Source organism: Piliocolobus tephrosceles, chromosome 10 (genome assembly GCF_002776525.5).
Source record: "Piliocolobus tephrosceles isolate RC106 chromosome 10, ASM277652v3, whole genome shotgun sequence".
Classification (NCBI taxonomy): Eukaryota; Metazoa; Chordata; class Mammalia; order Primates; family Cercopithecidae; genus Piliocolobus; species Piliocolobus tephrosceles.
Window position 1 is genome coordinate 121,817,861 of NC_045443.1, and position 20,554 is coordinate 121,838,414.

The window sequence follows — 20,554 nt, forward strand, 5'->3', positions numbered from 1 at the left end:
CCCATCTCGGCCTCCCAAAGTGCTGGGATTACAGGCTTGAGCCACCGAGCCTGGCCGTGAGTTCTTTACATATTGAAAATACTAACTCTTAGCTTATTATTTGCCACAAATATTTTCCACTTTATGGTGTTATGAGAGTAAGAGATAAAGGGCCAGACGCCTACATGGCACTTAAATCTGTAAGTAGCTGCTGCTATTAGAAACAATAGAGAAAATAATAATTAAAAACTAGTGTACTAGACTACATAAAATTTAATTATTCTTTAGGGCACAGTTTGCAGAATGGTTATGATACATCCCCTGTATCATATATTTAGTGGCAAATAACACTGCCATTAAAAATGTTTACAAAGAAAATATATTAAAATGCTTATGGTAGTGTTAAGTGGAAGGAAATCAGGACACACAGTTGTATACATGATATGATTAAAACATCCAAAAAAAGTCCCAGGAGCCTTCCAGTAAAACCTATGAATGGCAGAAATATGTAGAAGAAATCAGGTGGAAATCTGAAGAATTGTGGACTAAATATACGGGGATGTATCATAACCATTCTGCAAACTGTGCCTGTAAATGTAATTCTACAATATACATATTTTGTGCAGAAAGCTTTTCTCTGTATTTAAAAATATTCTTTTGATGGTTCCTAGGCCATCAAGAAATGTAAATAATTTTAAGACTCTTGATACATATGGCCAATGTAACATAAGAGTGTGTCATTTTTACCACATCCTTTTAGGTACCAGGTAGTATATGTTTTTGTCTAAATTTAGACCTTTAATGAAATTGGTAAGAAACCGTAACATCTTCATTACAAAAGTAAATGCCCATTTTAAAAAAAACTGAAGCAATGCAAACACATGTGATATGAAAAACCAGTCTCCCCTAGGCTTTTCCCAAGAAGTAATCAGAATTAAATGTTTTCCATGCCAAGATTACATGTACCTGTATTACATGTATGTTGGAACATTTGATTAAACGAAGTATATTGTATCTGGGACATGATAACTACATGGCAAATAGACATGAGCACTGTTTTTTTGGTTAAAGCCGTATGAATAAATTTGGAAATGACACTGAAAATGATTGGGACCCATTGAAAACTTATGAGTAGGGTAAGAACAATCCATTTTGCATTTTAGAAAAGTTGTATTAGAGTAGATAATGGATTAGAGGGAAGCAAGACTGGAGGCTTTTGTAGAATTCCAGGGAAGATGACCGTGGCCCGAGTTAAGTTGAGACAATGCAGGTAGACAGTGGAGAGTTTCCAGAGGTATTTGGAAGAGAGTGGCTAGACCTTTGTGATGGCGGGGAGTCGATGATATCCAGGTTTCCGACTTGGGCAATTGAGGGGAGAGTGGACTCATTTACTGTAGTTGGGAATTGGCTATGGTTTGAATATTTGTCCCCTGCAAAACTCATGTTGAAACTTAATCCCCAATGTGACAGTGTTGAGAGGTGGGGTCTTTCAGAGGTTTGGCTCATAAGGGCAGAGCCATTCATAGATTAATGGGTTGTCATGGGAGGGTACCTGGAGGCTTTATAAAAAGAAGAGAGACTTGAGACATGTTAACATGCTCAGCCCCCTCTCATCGTGTGATGCCGTGTGCTGGCTCAGGGCTCTTTGGAAAGTCCCCACCAGCAGGAGGGCTGTCACCAGATGTGGCCCCTTGACCTGGGCTTTCTCAGCGTCCATAACTGTAAGAGATAAATTTCTTCATAAATTATCCATTTTCAGGTATTCTCTTGAAAGCAGTAGAAAACAGATTAAGACAGGAATGTGGTAGGCTTTGGTGAGGAAGTGACTGATTCAGTTTTGGATGTGCTTGAGTTTGAAGGTCTTACAGGATACATAGGTTCTTCATGAAGAGAATTTACAAAGAATAATTTTATAGTACACATACATGTTTTGCTCTAAGAATGACCAGGTACTTTACATAGCTATGGTATTAAAATCAATATTTCTACATGGAAAATTTTTCTTGCAATATAGTTGTATGTCTGTAAATTGGGGCATATCTGTCTAGATAGACTGGACAGTTGATATTTTTCACATAGAAATATTTGAGACTGCATGACCCTGACTTCAGGTAATACCATGTTTGTCTTTGGGGTTCATTGGGTAGACTCTGCCTCTCTGAGTGGGTGTTAGAGGTTCCTCTGGGCATTAGTGGTCCTTTTGTCAGTCATCCTGTTGTCAGAGTACACGTGACTTCTTGGAGTGATTTCATCTTGGTAAACTGGTCCCTTCCACATAGGGGCAGGCCAGGAAATAGACAGAGTGGTACCCTTTCATCCATGTGTGAGTGCCCACCTGACTGTTAGTAGTATGGCTGGAGCATGGGTACCTTGAAGGACAAGTGGGGAAAAGGTAGTGGAGAAAGTGCCTGCCAAGGTAACAGAAGACATTAGAGAGGAAGGGGGATGTCTTCATCAGAGGTTGGGGCCCAGTCGCTGGGAAGTTGGCGGCAGTCAATGTGGCTGTGCTCTTTGCCTTCATCTCCCCGGCTTCTTTTGCTCACTGTGTGTCTGCCCTATGCTTCGTGTGCCTGCTCTCCCCCTAGTCTCTTCTCTCTCGGGAGTAAGTAACACATGTGACCCCAGGGGGTCACTCTGGAAGACCATCCTGAAACTATAACTTCTGCCAGCTCACATCACAGGCCCAGTCTTTCCACTTCCCACTTCCCAATTCCAAATTCTCCAGAAAGACAATCTGATTGGCTTAGCTTGGATTCCACGCTCATCGTGTTGGTTTTACTGTTGCGGAGCTTACAGGAGCAGATTCACTAGAAGGGAGTGCAGATGAGGACACTCAGGAGAGACGTCCTGGAAGTTAGAAAGTTTCAAGAATGGACAGGAGCAGTAGTTTCAAATGGCCTAGAGATGTAATAAAGGGATCAGGAGTGAATCTTAGATTTAGCAAATTGAAGTCTTTCAGCTCAGGTTGAAAGTTGTGTCTGCTGGGCATGGTGGCACACGCCTATAATCCCAGCAGTTTGAGAGGCCAAGGCGGGAGGATGGCTTGAGGCCAGGAGTTGGAGACCAGCGTGGGCAACATGTCAAAACCCCATTTCTACCAAAAATACAAAAATTAGCCAGGCATGGTGGCACACACCTGTGGTTCCAGCTACTTAAGAGGCTGAGGTGGGAGCATCACTAGAAGGCAGGGCTGTAGTGAGTCATAATCACGCCGCTATACTCAAGCCTGGGTGACAGAGCGAGACCCTGTCTCAAAAAAGTAAAAAAAGAAAGTTGTGCTATAGCTAATCCATATGGGAGAGTCACAAGGTGGAACCAATGGCTATGGTTACTCATTTGTAAAGACAGTAGAAGAAGAGAATTTTTTTTTTTTTTTGAGATGGAGTCTCGCTCTGTCACCTGGGCTGGAGTGCAGTGGCCCGATCTCAGCTCATTGCAAGCTCCGCCTCCTGGGTTCACGCCATTCTCCTGCCTCAGCCTCCCGAGTAGCTGGGACTACAGACGCCTGCCACCTCGCCCGGCTAGTTTTTTGTATTTTTTAATAGAGACGGGGTTTCACCATGTTAGCCAGGATGGTCTCGATCTCCTGACCTCGTGATCCGCCCGTCTTGGCCTCCCAAAGTGCTGGGATTACAGGCTTGAGCCACCACGCCTGGCGAGAATTTTTTTTAATGCAATTTAATTTTGGAGATGTAGCAGAAGCATTCAAAATGTAATTAAAACATATAATTTGTATTGCTTTTTAACACTAAAACATTTCTACACCTTTATTCTAACTCTGGAATACACAGTGTCTCTTGTGTCACCTGATACATTATAAGAAATTCAGTAAAGCTATTCTAGAACTCATTTATTTTTCATGCCCCTGAAAGTTCATAAAATAATCATAGCTTTTTTCCATATCTTATTTTGCAGTGCGTTCTATGATACTGTGACAGAGCTTGTGAGGAAGTCTGTAGCCAGAGTGGACCCCTGTCCCAAAGATGATGAACTCTGCCACTTAGGTTAACAATACAGCAGTTCATAGAAATAATTGGAACCATTTTCCTTCTGCAGAGTAAATTCCGTATGTCCCTCTGGCTTTCAAAATCACTTTTGGATGTGTAGTTGAAATATGTTTAGGGTTGAGCCTGATGGGGGTTTAAGAATATTTCATTGATTCAAAGTACTCGGCGTTGGCTAGAAAACATGTCAAGTTTCTCAGTTAACCGATATTCAATAAATTACTTTTAATACTATTAATTTACATTGTGATAGGACTAGGACCTTGTGGTAAGCCTCCAGACTCACAGAATCAGAGAACCTGCACGAAGCATGCATTTTCATGATGCTTGGCAACTAGAGGTAGTAACCCATTGTGACATTGATTTCAAGTCCTAAGACCTTAGTGTGAAGAGCCAAGAAGGTTTCTGAGCAGGTGTTTGAGTGCCCTCTGGAGGCCTTGTGAACAGTTGAAACGTGGACTCCTAGCAAGAGCTTTCTTTCATAGCCAGAGTTGAGAACCAGAGGGCCAGATGGTTGAAACTGGTATGGATGTTAGGAGCAGAGGAGAGAGGAGATGGAACCCACGGGAATATACTAGTGTTCATAGGAGCTTGCCCCGCCAACTGAAAATACCAGGTTTATGCAGTGAGTGTAGAACATAGAGGCTGTAGGGTCACAGAAGGAGCCAAGGGAGTGTGGCCAGTAATGTCCAGATAAAGAATAAAAAGCGCCCTTTGATTGGCCAAGAGAAGGCCAACAGTGAGAGGAACCTCAGTGGTGTGGTATTGGATTGAGACATGAATGGGAAGTGAAGCAATAGAAATCCGGAAAAATCACTCTTTAAGAGGTCTGGATGGGGAAATGGAGGGTGGGGCCAGGGAGACAGGGCAGCTAGAGAAGGCCTAGGATTAAATGCTGTTTTTCCTTAAGGTTGGGGGAGACTTCTGCATTGTGTTTAAATGCTGAAGGGAAGAAACAAACACAGAAAGAAAACAGTTGAAAGGGGTGTGGGGGCCGGGGAGGAGGAGAGAGTTGGTTTCAAAGTTCTTTGCCCAGGAGATTTGTTGAGGGAAGCAGTTGCCTTTTTTGGGGACTTTGAGTTTATCAAAGTAGTGATTTTCAGTTTATCGTGGGATGATGGGAAAATAATTCTAGTAGGCAGTTGGAGATACAGGTAAGAAGAAAAGACTGATAAGAAACTGTGGGTATCATCATCATGGAAATGGTCATCACTGCAGTCAAGCAGGTAGTTGAGCTAAAAAATGGAGACAGGGCATACTGTATGGAGGACTCCTATATTTAGGCATAGGCATCAGAGATGGCAGACACACTCAGCAAAGCCAGAGGAAAAGTGAGAATGTGCAGGGAACTGGGAGCCGAGGAGACGGTAGACTAGGAGTCAGGATGAGGCAGGAGGAACAGCCCAAGATTTGACTTTGAGAGCAGTTTGTAGTGGGAGTTGGGGTGCAGAATGGTGTGTAGGAAGCGTACACAGAAGGTATTGTAGATGCTGTGGAGGAGCTCAGCGGTGAAAGTGAGAAGAGTGAATTGGTCTTAGTCAGGGGATGGCTCCAGAGAACACATGTCGCTTATCTGTGCCTATGAAATTAGAGCTGTAATCAACAGTGACTCTAGAAAGGATTATATTTGCTTTTTTGCTTTTAACACCGTCGTCTCAGAATATAAGATCTAAGTTTCGTGTAACTTTTGTGCCACTTCCTGCTCTTCTCAGATTGAAAATCTGACCAAAAGGAAGAAAATGTCTAGGTCTCTTCATGACATTTGAGGGAGTTCTTGCGGGAGAGAGTAAATGTGACTGATTTTTGATTTACTGTTCTGACACATGTCAAATGTTAAATCCTTTAGATCTGTGAGACCATTTGTTCTCATAAATGACATGTAAAAATACTTGGTAAAACTAGTAGTATGGCTAATAGAAATTATTTGGCTTCACTTATTTAAAATATTTCATTAAGAAAAGATAACAGATTCCTAATATCAGAAGTGGTCAAATAACTGTGTTGAAATCTGGGAGGTGGAATTTGACCTCTCACTTTAGACTGAGTGCCCAGTTTGAGTGGCCAGGTATACTGCTTAAGCATACACTTATCCAAGGGGTTGGAATGGCAGGTTCCAGGTTAGGCCCATACACGTCCACTGCTATGGGACTGGTGTGAAGACCTGTGAAGGCCTTAAGCCATTTTAACCTTTGGAGGCCTTTACTGTGGCATATCAAACATTAAATCACCCATGTCCCACATAAAATTAGCTTGTACAAAACCATGTGCGTTAAGCTTTGATTGGCTGTAGACATTTAACATTTATTAACTTTAATTTTGCAATTTTCTTTGCATGTTTTGCATCCAGTAATGTTTTTTTTCATATCTCAAACATTTACATAGGTCCTCGAGATGCTCATGAGCCTTAGGGACTGTGCCTATATGCCTAGAGATAAGACATCCCTGTTCTGCTGGGAAGTGGACATTGGGTATGTCTAGGCATGTCTGGCGGGGGCACGGGAGGGGGTGGACTTGCCCGGAATCTGTTTGTTTGTGGCACTGAGGCACCTCCTGGGAAAACTTCATCTTAAGGAGGAGTTGAAGGAAGTGTTTTAGTTAGGGATTTTTTGTTGGAAAGAACAGAGGTTCATTCAGACCACTTTCTGTACAAGGGGCTATATTAGAGGATGCATGTGGATCAGACCCGTGAGGAACTCAGGCTGTCCAGAGACAAGCCACAGTCTTCCCATGGACAGTGGGGTCTCTCACAGCGTCGCTCATTTCTTTGTGTCTTTCTCCTCTTGCTGCCATCTGGCTTGTTTTTCCCTCCCCTATATGTCTTCTAACCTTTTAGCTCCTCCTTGCTTATAGATTCTACTTCCTCATGACTTTGGTTTGCTGTAATCTCATGACCTCTGCAGTCATTTTGCGGATCATAACCTCTCAGCTTCATCTCTCACAGCTGATAACCTCATTCTCTCGGTATTGCTTAGATTCCTGAGAGAGGGGGAATCAGATTTTGTTTTGCTTTCATTGTTGTTCCAAGCCACATCATATGTCAGAATTAAGCTCTTGGGTCAGATATCTGCACTTGGTCTCAGAAGTGGTCATGTGGCCCATGGCTGCCTGGGCCTACCCTTAAAGCTGAAGCAGTTCCCATTAGTAGGATTTGTAGGCTAGCAGGCACCATGATTGGCATGTATAGTTCAGTAATGAAGAAACCTGACCCAATATCAAGACCATTTGAAATTCCTCCAAATGTATTCCAGCCCTTTAAAATATTACCCTGTTAACAGCTTTCATTCTAAGTTGAACCTTTATTCCCACAGAGAAACTAAAATAGCTAAATGTGTTTAAAGTATTTTCACTTTTCCATTTTCTTCCTGTTTTATTCAGTCTCTGACAGTGCAGGGCCACTCAGCATAGTCTACAGGACTCTATTTCTAATGTTAGTGATTTCTGCTGAAAATGATACAGCAACTTTGGATAGTTATTAGCAAGTTGGATCATTCTAACCACATTCCTTTCATGTAATCCTTTTCCCTAAAGCTCTGGGGAGCCATAGATGAATACTGTAATTCAGCACTGTCCCCAGATTGACAACAGCTAGAAAAACATGTAAATGTCTCATCCACATGTAGATACGGCAGCAGTATGAACCTAAGTTCCTTAATATATCATAACTCCCAAGGGAAAGTGAAGTTCCCCAAACTTAAAGCTAGATCTTGAGATCTATACCCAAACTTCTCTGAATAATTATATAGCAGAAGGGGGGAGGTAGTAGATGGAATAAATAAAATAATGATAATGATAGCTTTGTTGAACCCTTAAAATTTGCCAGGCAGTGTTTTAAGTACTTCTCATGGATTAATTGATTTAATCCTTAAATTACCTTATAAGATCAGGGGCTTTTATTATCTCCATTAACTCATTCTTAACCTCTTAGGTGAAGCTTCCATAGCAGGTATGCAGTAGGACCAGGACATGAACTCGCCCAGTCTGACTCCAGTTTGTGCTTCTTCAGCACCCTGAGAGACTGGAAAATCCGTGAAAAAACACTATTGATTGTTTACTCCCTGGCATTTTAGCCAGTCTGAGTCAGTTATCTTATACCTATGAACCTTAAACTCGTTTTGGATCAGGTTCCCATCAAGAGGCTAGTTGTGATACTGGGATACCTATATCTTGGAGGGAAGTTGTACAGAGTGCCTGGATTTTCCTTTCTGTGGTTTCTCTGATTTGCTCATCCCTTCTTTGGACCTCCATGCCTTGAATCCCATGTATTTCTATAAATCCCAGATGTAAATGGGTCTGTCCTATCTTCTGAGCTGGTACCCCACATTTATAGTAGCTAGTTTATGAAAACATTTTGTGATCCTAAATTCTCTATAAATAAACCCATTTTTCTCTCTGCATTTTTCCCATCCAGCAGGATCCTAAGGCCTTTGTAGCCCTTCAGCCACTGTGGGCCCTGCCTCTGCCTGTTCTTCTGGAATGTCTTGGGGGTTTTGATCCTGTCATTGTGGTAAGTTTTCCCTTTGTTTCACCATTTGTCCTGGATGGAGAATCCCCCTTGAGTATTTTAAGCCAAAGCTGTCTCTAGAATTTTTTCTGAGCATGTGCCCTTTGGGGCTTAATAAGGAAGCAGCTCTCCATGTCTCACACTCTTCCTGACCTCTCGTCTTTATCTGGCATTGAATTCCTCAGATCTTGGACCACCTTCCTTACTCTGAAGATATCAGAAACATTTTTGTCCATCTCCTCAGAATCTTCATTTTCTTATTTCCATGGGAACTATTGGTTATTAAAACTTTGTTTCACTTGTCCCATTTTCCTCTGCCATCTTGGAGGCCTTACATGGATTCTAGATCTCATGCCACTCTTTGTCTTCTTCTGTTGTTCCTATCCTCACCGAGCTATCAAAACTTTTTAATAGCTCGTTTGCTCTCTACATTTCTGGTGTTTTTTTCCCCAACGCCTGAAGAGTAGCTTTTTCCTTAAATATAAGTTCCTGAAAATCTTCTTACTTGAGGATTATGGTTTCACATCGATCTGTGCAGACTTGATTCTGAGTGTCATTGTGTTCCCAACACAACTATTTTTTTTCTTTGTTTTCTCTTTGGATTAGTTCTTTTTTAAAGATTTTTTTTCCTCCTCCTTTAGCTCAGCTCAAGAATACAAGATATATAGGACAGATATTTGTTTATCTTTATTTGGTCGTTGCTGAAATCCAGAATACTCCAGTTGAACATACAGTCTAGATCTCTGTGATTCACAGACATGATGAAATTGTATGTTATTTCCATGCATAGCTGGACAGCAAGAGAAAGGAAAGCCTTTGTCTTGATAGCTGCTGGCTTCTGGGGGAATGAGCTTCTTGTCATTTCTCCTGCTGCCAGAGGCTGGTTGCTCAGGCCCTGGGATTCTGCTTTCCCAGACTTCACTTTCCCATGCAACAAAGAGGATTGACTGTGGGAGGTAAAGGACATTTTGTTGGCCTCTGTCCTAGTGGGTCTAGTGACTGTGTGTCGTTAGAAGGCTAAGCCTATGTGGATGTGTGATATCTTTTCTTTTTCTTGGCTGTCTGTGGCTAGAGTGGAAAGGCTGGGGCTGCCCCTCAACAGAAAGGTCCTGACCACCTCTTCCTTTTCTCTCTTTTCCCATGTACTGGATTGGTTTCCAGGTGACTGACCTATTTAGAAGTGGGGGCAAGTGGACCCTGGCATATTGGCAAATGTTCTCTCTTCTCTGTCTCTTTCTGGCTGCATTCTCTCTTGTGCTGAGTTGGGTAACCTCAGCCAGTCTTTACTATGTGTGATAAGACCAAAGAGTCATGTCTAATACTATATGAATTCCTTTTCATACCCGTATGTGCTTTGGTCTCAGTTTAAGATTGCCACTAATGTAGGGAAAAGGAGTTCTCTCTGTGATCCAGCCTACGTTATGGAGTGCTGCATTGGGAATTGGATTCACAGGCCCAGCTAATAATAAAGTGTTGTGTACTTTCAGTTCAGTCCTGTGTACATTTCCTTCTAGGGTACCTAGAAGTTAGGGGTGTTTGCTGAGCCCATTGGCCAGATTTGGTATTAGCCATTAATAACCTACATTTTTTAGAGTAGCACTGGATCAGCCTCCAGTGCCAGTCCTACAAGATCAAAAGCCTGAAGGCCAGAGTTCTGCATCATTTGTTGTGACCATTCCCTGGCCCTTTCTGAGAGTGAAGTGGCAATAAATTTCTATCCATCCATGCAGATACTGAATTCTAATGACCAAATCCTATCTATTCTTAGGATTCTCATCATCTCTGTTGATTTTTGGCTGTAAGAGGTCACCTGCTCTTGCACTTTGTGCTTCCTGAGTGAGCCTACTCCAAAATCTCTCTCCCCTGCTTGCTTTGGTTTGCCAGACCATACATGTTATGAATTGTGACCCAGGTATAAAAATAGCCAGACTCTTGAGGTACTTGAGAATAGTCACATTCATGGAGTCAAAAAAGTAGAATGGTGATTACTGGGGCTGGGGGAGAGGGAAAAGGGGAGTTGTTGTTGAATGGGGACAGAGTTTGTGTTGCAAGTTGAAAAAGCTCTGAAGATCTGTTTCACAACAGTGTGTGTATATATGTAACACTGCTGAACTGTGCACTTAAAATAGTTAAGATGGTAGGTTTTATGTTATGTGTTTTTTACCACAGTTTTTAAAAATGTGTACAAATATAGTCAGAATTACAAATCCCTAACTTTCGACCCCCTAACTACTGTGGCAACTCCCACTGCCAGCATCATTGAGGGCAGTCTTGCTAATTACTCACTTTTCATTTTGCCTGTTCTTCAGGGCCCAACCTGTCTTCCTTCTTCTTTTAGTTGGCTAAACTGGGACTCCTGTGACCTTCAGGTGTTCCTTATGCCTATTCCTGAGGGTGGCTTGAGCTCTCCAGTCTGTTCTTCCTTTCTTCTGGGCCTGAGCATGAATTTTGTCTCTTTAGGTCTTACTACCACAGTGGAAAGAGGAAGCAAGTTTAGTAAACGAGCATTAGAGCTAATCTGAACTAAGCCTCTGTGCTTCCTTTTGTGTTCCTTCCCTTCAGCTAGTTCCTGCCTGACCTCAGAGCAGAAAGAATCCCCTGGCCGATTGTGAAAGGCTGGTCCCTTAAGGAAGACAAATCCAGTAGTCAGCCAAAGGGAAGGTTAGGGAAAATGTAGAATATGCAGGAAAGTGAGTTTTCTCATGTTCTGTTGTTCTTTCTGTACATTGACTCTCTAGGTGTCCTAATTGTATCCTGAGGAAATTGCATTGTTTTCTGTTACTTCATCAGTGTTCCTTGTTCCTGAGGAGGCGTGAGTGCAGGGTGAGAGTGAGCTCTCCATGACTCACAGGGACTTCTGTTTCACAGCTGGATAAACAGGCCGGTGAGAATCAGTGACTTCAGCCAGACAACTATTTAGTATTAGGTGAAGATTTTGACCTTAGGCCTTTTGGGCTGCAAGTCCAGTGTTCTACCCACCAAATTATTACGGTTCTTAGTGCATGTGTATGTTACACGTTTACTAGATAGATAAGATAAACTTAGGCCTTGTATGTGGGGTTCATGTAGGGGCTGTAACTGAAGCTAATCATTGTGTCCCATTACTCAGGTGTTTCTGTATATGGAGTTGAAGAGCAGAAAACAAAGTAGTGGAGTGCAAACCATGGGGAAATCTTGCTAAAGTAATATTTTTTAAAAAGCAGTCCTGTCACTAGAGGGTCAAGAAGGGAAAAGTTATGGGTAGGAACAGGGAGCAGCAGACACCTAGGAATAAAGGCAGGGCTTCACCTTGAATGGAGGAAGAACCCTAATTACAGGGAGATTAGATCATCAGGTGTTTGGAAGCCTCTGCCTGTGAAATGACATTCTCGGCAAATGAATGAATGTGTCATGTACTAATTAAAATAAAGGAAATAAGGAAACTAACATTCGTTTAGCCTCAGCTATGCTGTGGGCACTCTTGATAGGTACTTTCATGTTTATTATCTTCTTTAATTACCCCAGCAAAGTGTTGTAGACATTATTATCCATACATTTGCAGCTTGGTCAGATCAGCCACAGTCAGATAGAAGGTGGCAGAGCAGAGGCCTACACCCAGTGATGTCATTCCAGAGGTCATTTTGTGAGAGGACTTGGCTGAAGGAAAGCTACAGAATGGATGCCTGTGTCATCCTTGATCACCCTGATAACACATGCACTTAGCCTTCTCAGATTTTCTTCTCAGACTCAGGAGAAAACTTGGCGTCATTCCCTCAATAACTTCTGTTGCCCTTCTCTGGACCTAATTTCATAGTCTGTGGTAATTTCTTGTTAAAGAAAAATCAGACACAGCTTCTTTTGTCTTTTATCTTTTCTCCATTAGGAGTCGTTAGGCTAAGTCATGCAAAGACGAATTTCCGCAGGACAAAATGAAGCATGTCTTCCCTGTAGCTCTTTAAAACCCAGAGCCCAAATCATTAGCTATTGAACTTGTCTGTTGTGAGAGAAATCAGGGAACCTAGAACTTTGGTGTGTAGGGTATAAGGAAGTGTGGGGGGGCAGTAAGGAAAGAGGAGAAGGAGGCGAGGGTCCCAGACACCTGGGGAGCAAGTAGGAAAATGGTCTAAAGGTGGAGACGAGGTACTGGGAGTGTCTGGAAAGACTGTTGTCAGTTTCTCTACTAGTGCTCAGGAGTCAAGCTGAGTCACAGGCTTTTCTAGCCAGCTGGTGGCAGGGCTGTGCACAGGAAGGCATCAGAAGTGATGTAAAATCCTCTCTTTTCAATCTGGAGCGGATTTTAAAGTTTGCCCTCATTCTAGAAAGGAGAGGAGTATACCCTGGCTGATATCCTAAATTGGAGAATCCTGCTCAGAGTTAGAACTTCTTTTGACGAAACTCAAAAGTTGACTTCAGAACCCTTGGGGAAGTTGTCCCTATTATCACAGAGGCTGTGGTTACTAACAGCATGTTCAGGAAATGCTGGCTGCTACCTGAGCCACAGGTAAGGACACATTTGAATTCCTGTCAGGGCGTGTTTCCAAGATGCTGCATGAATGACAGCCAATAGGCAGAGACTAATGTTCTTTTGAGGAGTCCACTTTTAGAGGTCATTCCACTTTTCAGAAGTGCCTGTACTCCAGTGACTACAGCAGAATACATTGGTGCCTGAACTGGCAGGCCTTTGAGTCAACAGAACCTGGAATATCTTCTGAGGCTGGGCTTTGTATTGTGGAGGATTTGACCACCGAGATTTAGACCTGGGAATTACGGGTGTGCTTGGGCTACTCTGAGTGAAATTCTTCTCCTCTCAGTTTTGACCACCTCCAGCCTCTAGTAACTGAAGTCGGCCCGGAAAGACAAAGAAACTCAGGTTCACTTCTGTGAGTGATAAGCACACCTGAGAAAAAAGACCTGGCAGTTGGACCTTCCGAGGTGCTGTCAGCCAGAAGAGATGAAGTGTGAGAAGTTGAGTAGCTACAGGCCTTAGTGGCCACTTAAGAGGGTTTGACGAAGTCAGAGAAGGACACTCTTTCAGAGACTCTGAAAGCCCATTGCCAAGGAGAGAGGTCTAGGACCCTACAAGGTGGGGCTTCACTGTGACCTGTTATCATTGAGGTGGCCCAGGGTATATGCAGGCACTGCAATGGGGAAAAGAGCCCTGGCTTCTTCAAGAGTGGGGAATGTGAAGGGCCTCTTTGGGATATGCATCTACCCTGGGCAGCCAGAATCTTCAATTTCAGAACTATTGATGATGGTGGAAGCAAAATAGAAGGCATCTGACATTCCACAGTCCTAATCAGTGAGTTACCAGTGACTGCCATAATTAAGTAATTCTAAGGCAAATAGTTAAGCAAAGATTAAGTGAACGAGACCTCTGTAACTTGAGTAAGTCTTCCTATACCAACTTATATGTGTTTTAGACTGCACTTTTCTAAAGGTGTAGTGGAGGCTAATGAGGAGGTAGATACAGCATCTGCTGTGTTCCCACATACCTGAGGCTTATGGAGAGAGGTGGCCTTGAACAGAACAAATGCCCTCTTAACCTGGTTCCTTTGGCGATATGTATGTCCTGATACCTAAACAGCCTTTCCTTTTATTTATTTTTTGGGTGTGTGCCAAGGCCTGTGGAAAAAGGCTAAGCAGAGGTTCCCTTGGAGTTGTTTTATCTGCTGAGACTTGCCAAATTAGAATTTGATAGCTTTAATTTCTGGGACTTCCTGATCATTTTTGAGGAAGAGGAGTTCCTAACTAAGCTGGAGGGAACATACTTTCTCCACATGAATGGGGCACCCATGATGTCAGCGAGAACAGTGTCAGATAGATGCATGGCCCACCAGCCGGATACCAAGGTCTTGTAAGAATATCTTAGTGAATTGTGCCAGATGGAATACATTCTGAATCCTTCATAAAGCATCTCTTTGGGAGAGTTCTTTCTTGTAGTGTTTACCTCTCAGTCCTCTCATGTACAAAACGAGAATTATTTTGGAGGACTTTCAGGGGGTGTTTTTCTTATGTCTGGAAGAGGAATGTTTGATGATGAAAATTACTGACTACACGTAAGTGGTCATCTTACAGTTTGCATACTTTCAGTCTTCAAAAAAAGTGGGTTTAAGATGGATTCTCAACCCCTTTTTGTGTCTGGCCTTCCTTACACTTTAAAAACCATTTTTAAGGACTCCAGAGAACTTTTAAGTTTATGTGGATTGCAGGCTTTGATACTTATTATAATAGAAATGAAGACTAAAATTTTACGAAGATATTTATTTAAAAATTATAAACTCATTACATGCTAACATAAATGACATTTTTATGAAAAATAGCTATTTTCTGAAACAGAAAACATTTAGTAGGAAGAGTGGCAATATTTACATTTTGGCAACTCTTTAAATGTATGGAGTTTAAATAAAAGACATCTGCTTCTATATTCAGTCTCTTGCAATATGTTGTTTTGGTTGAAGTAGATGAAGAAATCCGGCCTTGCATAGATAATGTAGTTGGAAAGGGGATTTTAGTAGCCTTTTCAGATAATTGTGGCTTTATCTGTGATATGACACCAAAACTTGACAAGTGGTAGATGCTTACAGGTTAGTTGCAACGTGCAATCTGAAACTATAGTCATGAACTTTTCGTACTCTGGTATGTTAAAATCCATTGGTCTCTCTTACACTTTGAATAGAACTTTTACCCGTGATAACCACATGTTGGTCATTTGGAGCCTTCATGGAGCGCCTACCTAGATGAACATTAATCAACAGGAATTGTACTATAAATTGTGAGAACATGTTGAGAAGGAGGATCTAGATCAGTAGGTGCTTAGCTAGTTTATTGAGGAAGAGTTTCAGCTGAAACATAACCAGGGGGCAAGGAACATCTGTTACGGTAGAGGCGATGAAAATGTAGTATTTGCATACTCAGTAATCTGAGGAGGTTGAGATTACAAGCCCATTTTACAGACAAGAAGCTGTTGCTCATATAGTTCAGAGCGTGATCTGAGGGTGGTAGGGAGAGGTGTTGAGCATAGAGCTGTGGCCCATTGTGTGTTTCATCATGGTGTTGTGCATCTAAGCCCCATCCTCTGCTGGGGAGAGCTGTGAGTCAAGTGGGCTTAAAAAAAGTAGTTTACAGACAAAGAACATTTTCATATTAAGTGTGAGGCTCATCAGGCACTTGCCAAGAACCACATTTAGCCTCTGAGTCAGTGCTTCACAGACTTGTGTGACCTGGGGATCCTGCTGAAATGCAATTCTGATTTGGTAGGTCTAAGGTGGGGCTGAGGTTTTGCATGTCTGACAAGCTCCTAGGTGAGGCTGATAACGCTGCCTCGTGGCTCAGTTTTGGGAATCAAATTTCCAGAGCCAATTTTCTTTCCATTTGTTCCTTAATACATGATGTGAATGTTAATCCCAGTCACTCAGGCTTTGGAGAAGGAGAATAGAGGTGGGCGGAGATGGGTGGTAACTATCTAAAATTCTTTATCAGTTAAGGCTGCCTGGTAATCAACAGAAATGGACTCTGGCTAATTTAAGGTAGAAATGAATTGTAGAATGGAAGGGGACGTGGAGGAACCCAGTAGCGCTGGAGGGTCATAGTTGTAGGAACTGCTTAAATGTCTGTCCTGGGTGCTGTCACTAGCACATGTGAATGAACTCTAATTTTTAATGTCATCTTTGACTCTTCACAATTCAGAGAACCTGGAGAGGATGGCTGGCTGAACTGAGGTCTGTTTCTTACCCCCTGACCAGACCAGGCACTGTAGCGAGAGGGAAGATCTGGGGATTTTGGCCCTCACAAGGGAGGATAGAAGAGCACTCTTAATTTATCGGCCCATTATTGCTGCCTAGGGAGGGAGACGTAATCCCTGAACAGGAAGTTAGAGTGCAGTTAGGAAAGGGAAAGGAAAGCTCAGCAGGAAGGCTGACCTGTTGCCAGGCTCCTAAGCCATCCTTCAGTTAACAGTGCGTATTCCCTGTGCTTACCAGGTGGGTACACTGAAGAACGATAGTATGTATTGAGCTTAAGTACTATAATAAGTGTGCATTGTCTTACGTAATTTCAAAGCAACCTTAAGAGATACAAGTCTAGGTATTGAGGAAATGAGTCTTAGGGTTGAATAACTTGCTTGAGGTCACACTGTTAGTAAGTGGGAGAGCTGAAACTTGAATTACAAAGTGTTTCTGCTGCAGTGTAGTTTGTTGGCAGAAACTGCTGCTTCTTGGGGTAAAAGATTGCTTCAAGTGGGCTGAGTGTGAGCATGAGCGGTGGAAGTTAGGGAGAATGTGTATGGACACACGGAGCTGGAGGCGCATAGCAATTCAAGATTTTGGAGATAGAATGTTCTGTAAAACAAACTCAAATTTAGCTGTGTCTCTTAAGAGCTTCATGGCCTCAAGAAGGGCTTTACATCTCTTAGCTCTACGAAATTATGGCTTTGCCCGTGATGGGAAAGGATACTTTCACAGAATGGAAATTTAAGGTGCGAAACCCAAGGAGAGCAGGCAGGAATGGGGAAAAGTGTTCATCTGGAAATTAGACAGAATGGACAGAATGTCGTTGGGGGCGGGCTCTATAATTGATGGGTAGCTTTTGCAGCGGCCAATTAGATTGCAGGGCCCTGTCCTCATTGCCTGGCCATGGAGGGAACGAAGCTCATTCCTGCATTACCAGGACAAAGCCCACTTGTGTGTGATGGACTAAAGTAGGCTGGGTGCCCCATGTTATATGTATTATATACAAAATCCCCATTCACTATGGCTGGTCTAATTGTGAAGCCACTGCTCACCCCTGCCCCAGGCTGCCAGCCACAGAAGTATGTATGTGTCATTCACTTTTTTGGTGTCAGAGGTGAAGACTGTAGATACTGTTTGTGATTTTTTTGTTTCCTTAGGAGACAGAAGCAAAGAATAAAACTATTGGAAAGGAAGGGAAAAATAAAGATTTTTTCTATGAAATATCTCCTAATCTCTTAAGTAAAAATATTTAAGTGAAATATGCAACTTCTTTTTTTGGAAGTGATTAAAGGTGAAATCACTCCAGGTTTTTAGAGCTAAAAGGGCTTGGGTGAAGTGTGAAATAAACACCATTCCTTCACCATCACCAAACAATAAACAATGCCCCTTGTGTACATAGAGCCCAGATGGAGGTAAGGACTGTAATGGCAAAATGTCACTGAGAGCATGCCATATCCTTCTTGTAGTTTCCTTGGGCTGCTGTATCAAAGTACCACAAGCTGGGAGGCTTAAAACAATAGAAATATATTGTCTCACAGTTCTGGAGGCTGGAATTCTGGATTCAGGTGGCAGCAGGGCCATGCTCCCTCTGCAGGCTTTATGGGAGAATCCTTTGCCTCTTAGTCTTTGGCCTTCCTTGGCTTGTAGACATATCACTTCACTCTCTGCAGCCATCCCCATGTGGCCTTTTTCCGAGTCTGTGTGTGTGTGTCTGAATCTCCATCTCCTCTGTTTTATAAGGATACCAGGCATTGGATTTAGGGCTCACACTAACGTTATGATGTCATCTTAATTACATCTGCAAAGACCCTGTTTGCAAATAAGGTCACACCCTGAGGTTCTGGGTGGATATGAATTTTGGGGAGACACTATTTAACCCAGTATACTTTTTGCCTTTCTTCCTCAGAGCTCCAGCTAATCCAGATGCAACATTGATGAATTAGTGCTGGAATGAGTATCAGCACTTGGTACTGCAATTAGAACACTGGGATTTGGCTGTTGATTTATTTTTTTGGCTACACTGGGAGGGAGGCTCAGAGACAGTGTTGGTGTCTGAAGGAAAAAACACGTGTTAAGTGAAGTGAGGACTTCAAATGAAATCATACAGTTTTGGGAAACTGCATTGGACAGCGAATGCTGGAGCCAAGGAGTGTTCCCTGTTCCAGAACGGGGGGTAACATTTGCAGGAGGGCTCCTAAGGTCAGAAGTTCCTCCTAGAAGTGCAGGGTGTATCGGCTATCTCAGGAGCTGATTTCCTGTGCAACCTTTGTTTTCTAATACCCCACAGGAGCCTTTCTTATACTTTATCCCTTTGTATGTTTATGGATCGGGTCCTTCCCAGTCCTTGGCACCTGTGACACTCTCCACAGGCTTCCAACTTTAAATGCCTTCTGTTTTTCTTAAAAGATAGAGTCCTGAGCTTACAGGACTTCATAGGAAGACCTTTAAGTCTCTGTTGGTCTTTATAGGTGGACTACTATCTCCTGGGTGTCTTGTAACTATAATGCTTATATTTTTTCAAAAATAAATCCTACAGAGTTGCCTTGGTCACTCCAGATAAGAGTTTCTGTGGCTGAAAGACCCTGCTGTATGACTCCTGTTTCTGCCTGCTGGACTCCACTTTCTGGGGCTTGGCATCTGATGACCTCTGTATACATGCTATGCCCTGCTTTTCTTTATGTGGCCACTTCACTTTGTCCTTTGGGTTTCAGCTTAAAAGTAGAGTCAACTAGAAATCTTCATTGCCATGCTGAGACTACTTAGGATGCCCCTGGCTCATCAGCTGTAATGCCTCTGTCAAATCTCCGCTCACATGTGCTGGAACCGTCGCCTTCCCCTCCTCAAATGTAAACCACATAAGTGCAGAGGCCATGTCTGTTTTGTTCATCAGATCCTCCGGAGCCTAAGCCCAACAGATGCTAGATGCTAAATAAATGTGGAACGTGTGCCTGTGTGCTTGCAGCTCTGACCCTATGCCTCAGAGGTCAGCTTCCAGACTGTTGTCTCAATAACAGCTCTCTTCCAGGTCTGTGTCAGGGTGGGTTGGCTTCTCTGTGTCACTTATCTGTGTCAAATAATCAACATGTGTTAGAGGACTAAGGATATAGGGATCTTTCTATAAAACCTTTCCCATTAATTAAGGGGCCAAGAAGTTAATGTGGATCCTTTATATTTTACGATTACCGGCCTAGTGCATCGTCTCCTGAGCCAAGGCCCTTTGATTATCTTTCTTAGAGAATCTTACCCAGCCCCCATGACACAATTGCCTGCTGTATGCGTGTGGGGAAGATGAATCACATGGTCATCTCTACTCATCGCAGTTGGTGGTGGTTATTTTTGGTAGGGAGTGGAGGCCGACATGTCATCTTCTCAGTTCTTTTTCACTTTTATCTTTCCCAGAAAGTGTGTCCTTATGCCTTTGAGTGGCAAAATTATATACCACACATTCTGATAGCTCTGGTTCTGGGTAGGAAATTAATTTGATCTCTGTTGAAATTGATTTTACTGTCAGAGTCTGCTATTGCAGAGGGGGATTATGTACAGTTAGTGCTTCATAGGAAGACCTGTACTCATAATACTCCTGAAAGATCTGTGATACTTATAGGTTTCTTAAAATCAGAACAGTTGTCTCAAAAATAAGAAAAGAGGTAATTTTCCCTTGACTTTTATGACAAAGTAATTGTATAGTTATTTAAAAATGACTTTAGATTTTTCTGAGCCAGCAGTCCAAATTTTAGATAATGTATTCAAGATTAAAAAAAAAGAAAAGCTCAGTCCAGACATCCAGAGAGAAGTGGTGTTGGGCTGAATCTTAAGTAGGACATGGACACTTCTTCCATTTGTAAAAGGAAGAAAGGGCTAGAGTTGGGTAGCACATGTACAATGAGAGTTTGACTGGAATTGGAGGGAGTTCTCTGATGCGTTCTGCCTTCTCTGTGTGGCATTTGGTTTCAAGAGCAGAGCTAGCTGCAGGTCAGACATAGATTGAACATGGCGAAGGGGGCAGTAGCCACATAGCAACTTGGGGTGAGGTCACACAAGCGTTCCTGAGGCTTGGAAGACCCAGCTGAGGGTATCACTGTGAAGACCTTGGTGGTCTATGATTCTGTCAGCATGTGAAGGTAGAGATTTGGATTGGGATAGGGGACGATTTCCTTTAGAGGGAAGGCCCATTTGTCCTTTGGTGATTCTCATTTGGCAAAAACTCAGCTTTGCAGAAACTTAGCTATCTGCCTTCCCCATGCAGTCCCTGAGGAACTAAGCCCTGGGCCAAATCCATGCCCACCCTCAGTGCTGCTGGCAGTCCCCCTACGTTTCGCAGTTCACGCCATTCTCCTGCCCTCCAGACAACCATCTCACACCAC

General features: G+C 42.7%; 1 protein-coding gene across 13 annotated transcripts in view; it reads left to right on the forward strand.

Annotated features, from left to right (window-relative positions):
* The window catches only part of ZNF664 (zinc finger protein 664), a 40,516-nt gene that overhangs the window by 4,347 nt on the left and 15,615 nt on the right, over positions 1-20,554 (forward strand). For 4 of the 13 annotated variants that reach the window (XM_023206167.2, XM_023206169.2, XM_023206134.2 and 1 more), the window contains exon 3: positions 8,392-8,487. The exons of 3 other annotated variants lie outside the window; for them this stretch is intronic. The gene's annotated coding sequence lies outside the window, so the exon portion shown is untranslated. Of the gene's footprint in view, positions 1-6,365; positions 6,452-8,391; positions 8,488-20,554 lie in introns of all 13 variants that reach the window. 6 more of the 13 variants (XM_023206174.2, XM_023206151.2, XM_023206160.2 and 3 more) reach the window with 3 other exon arrangements.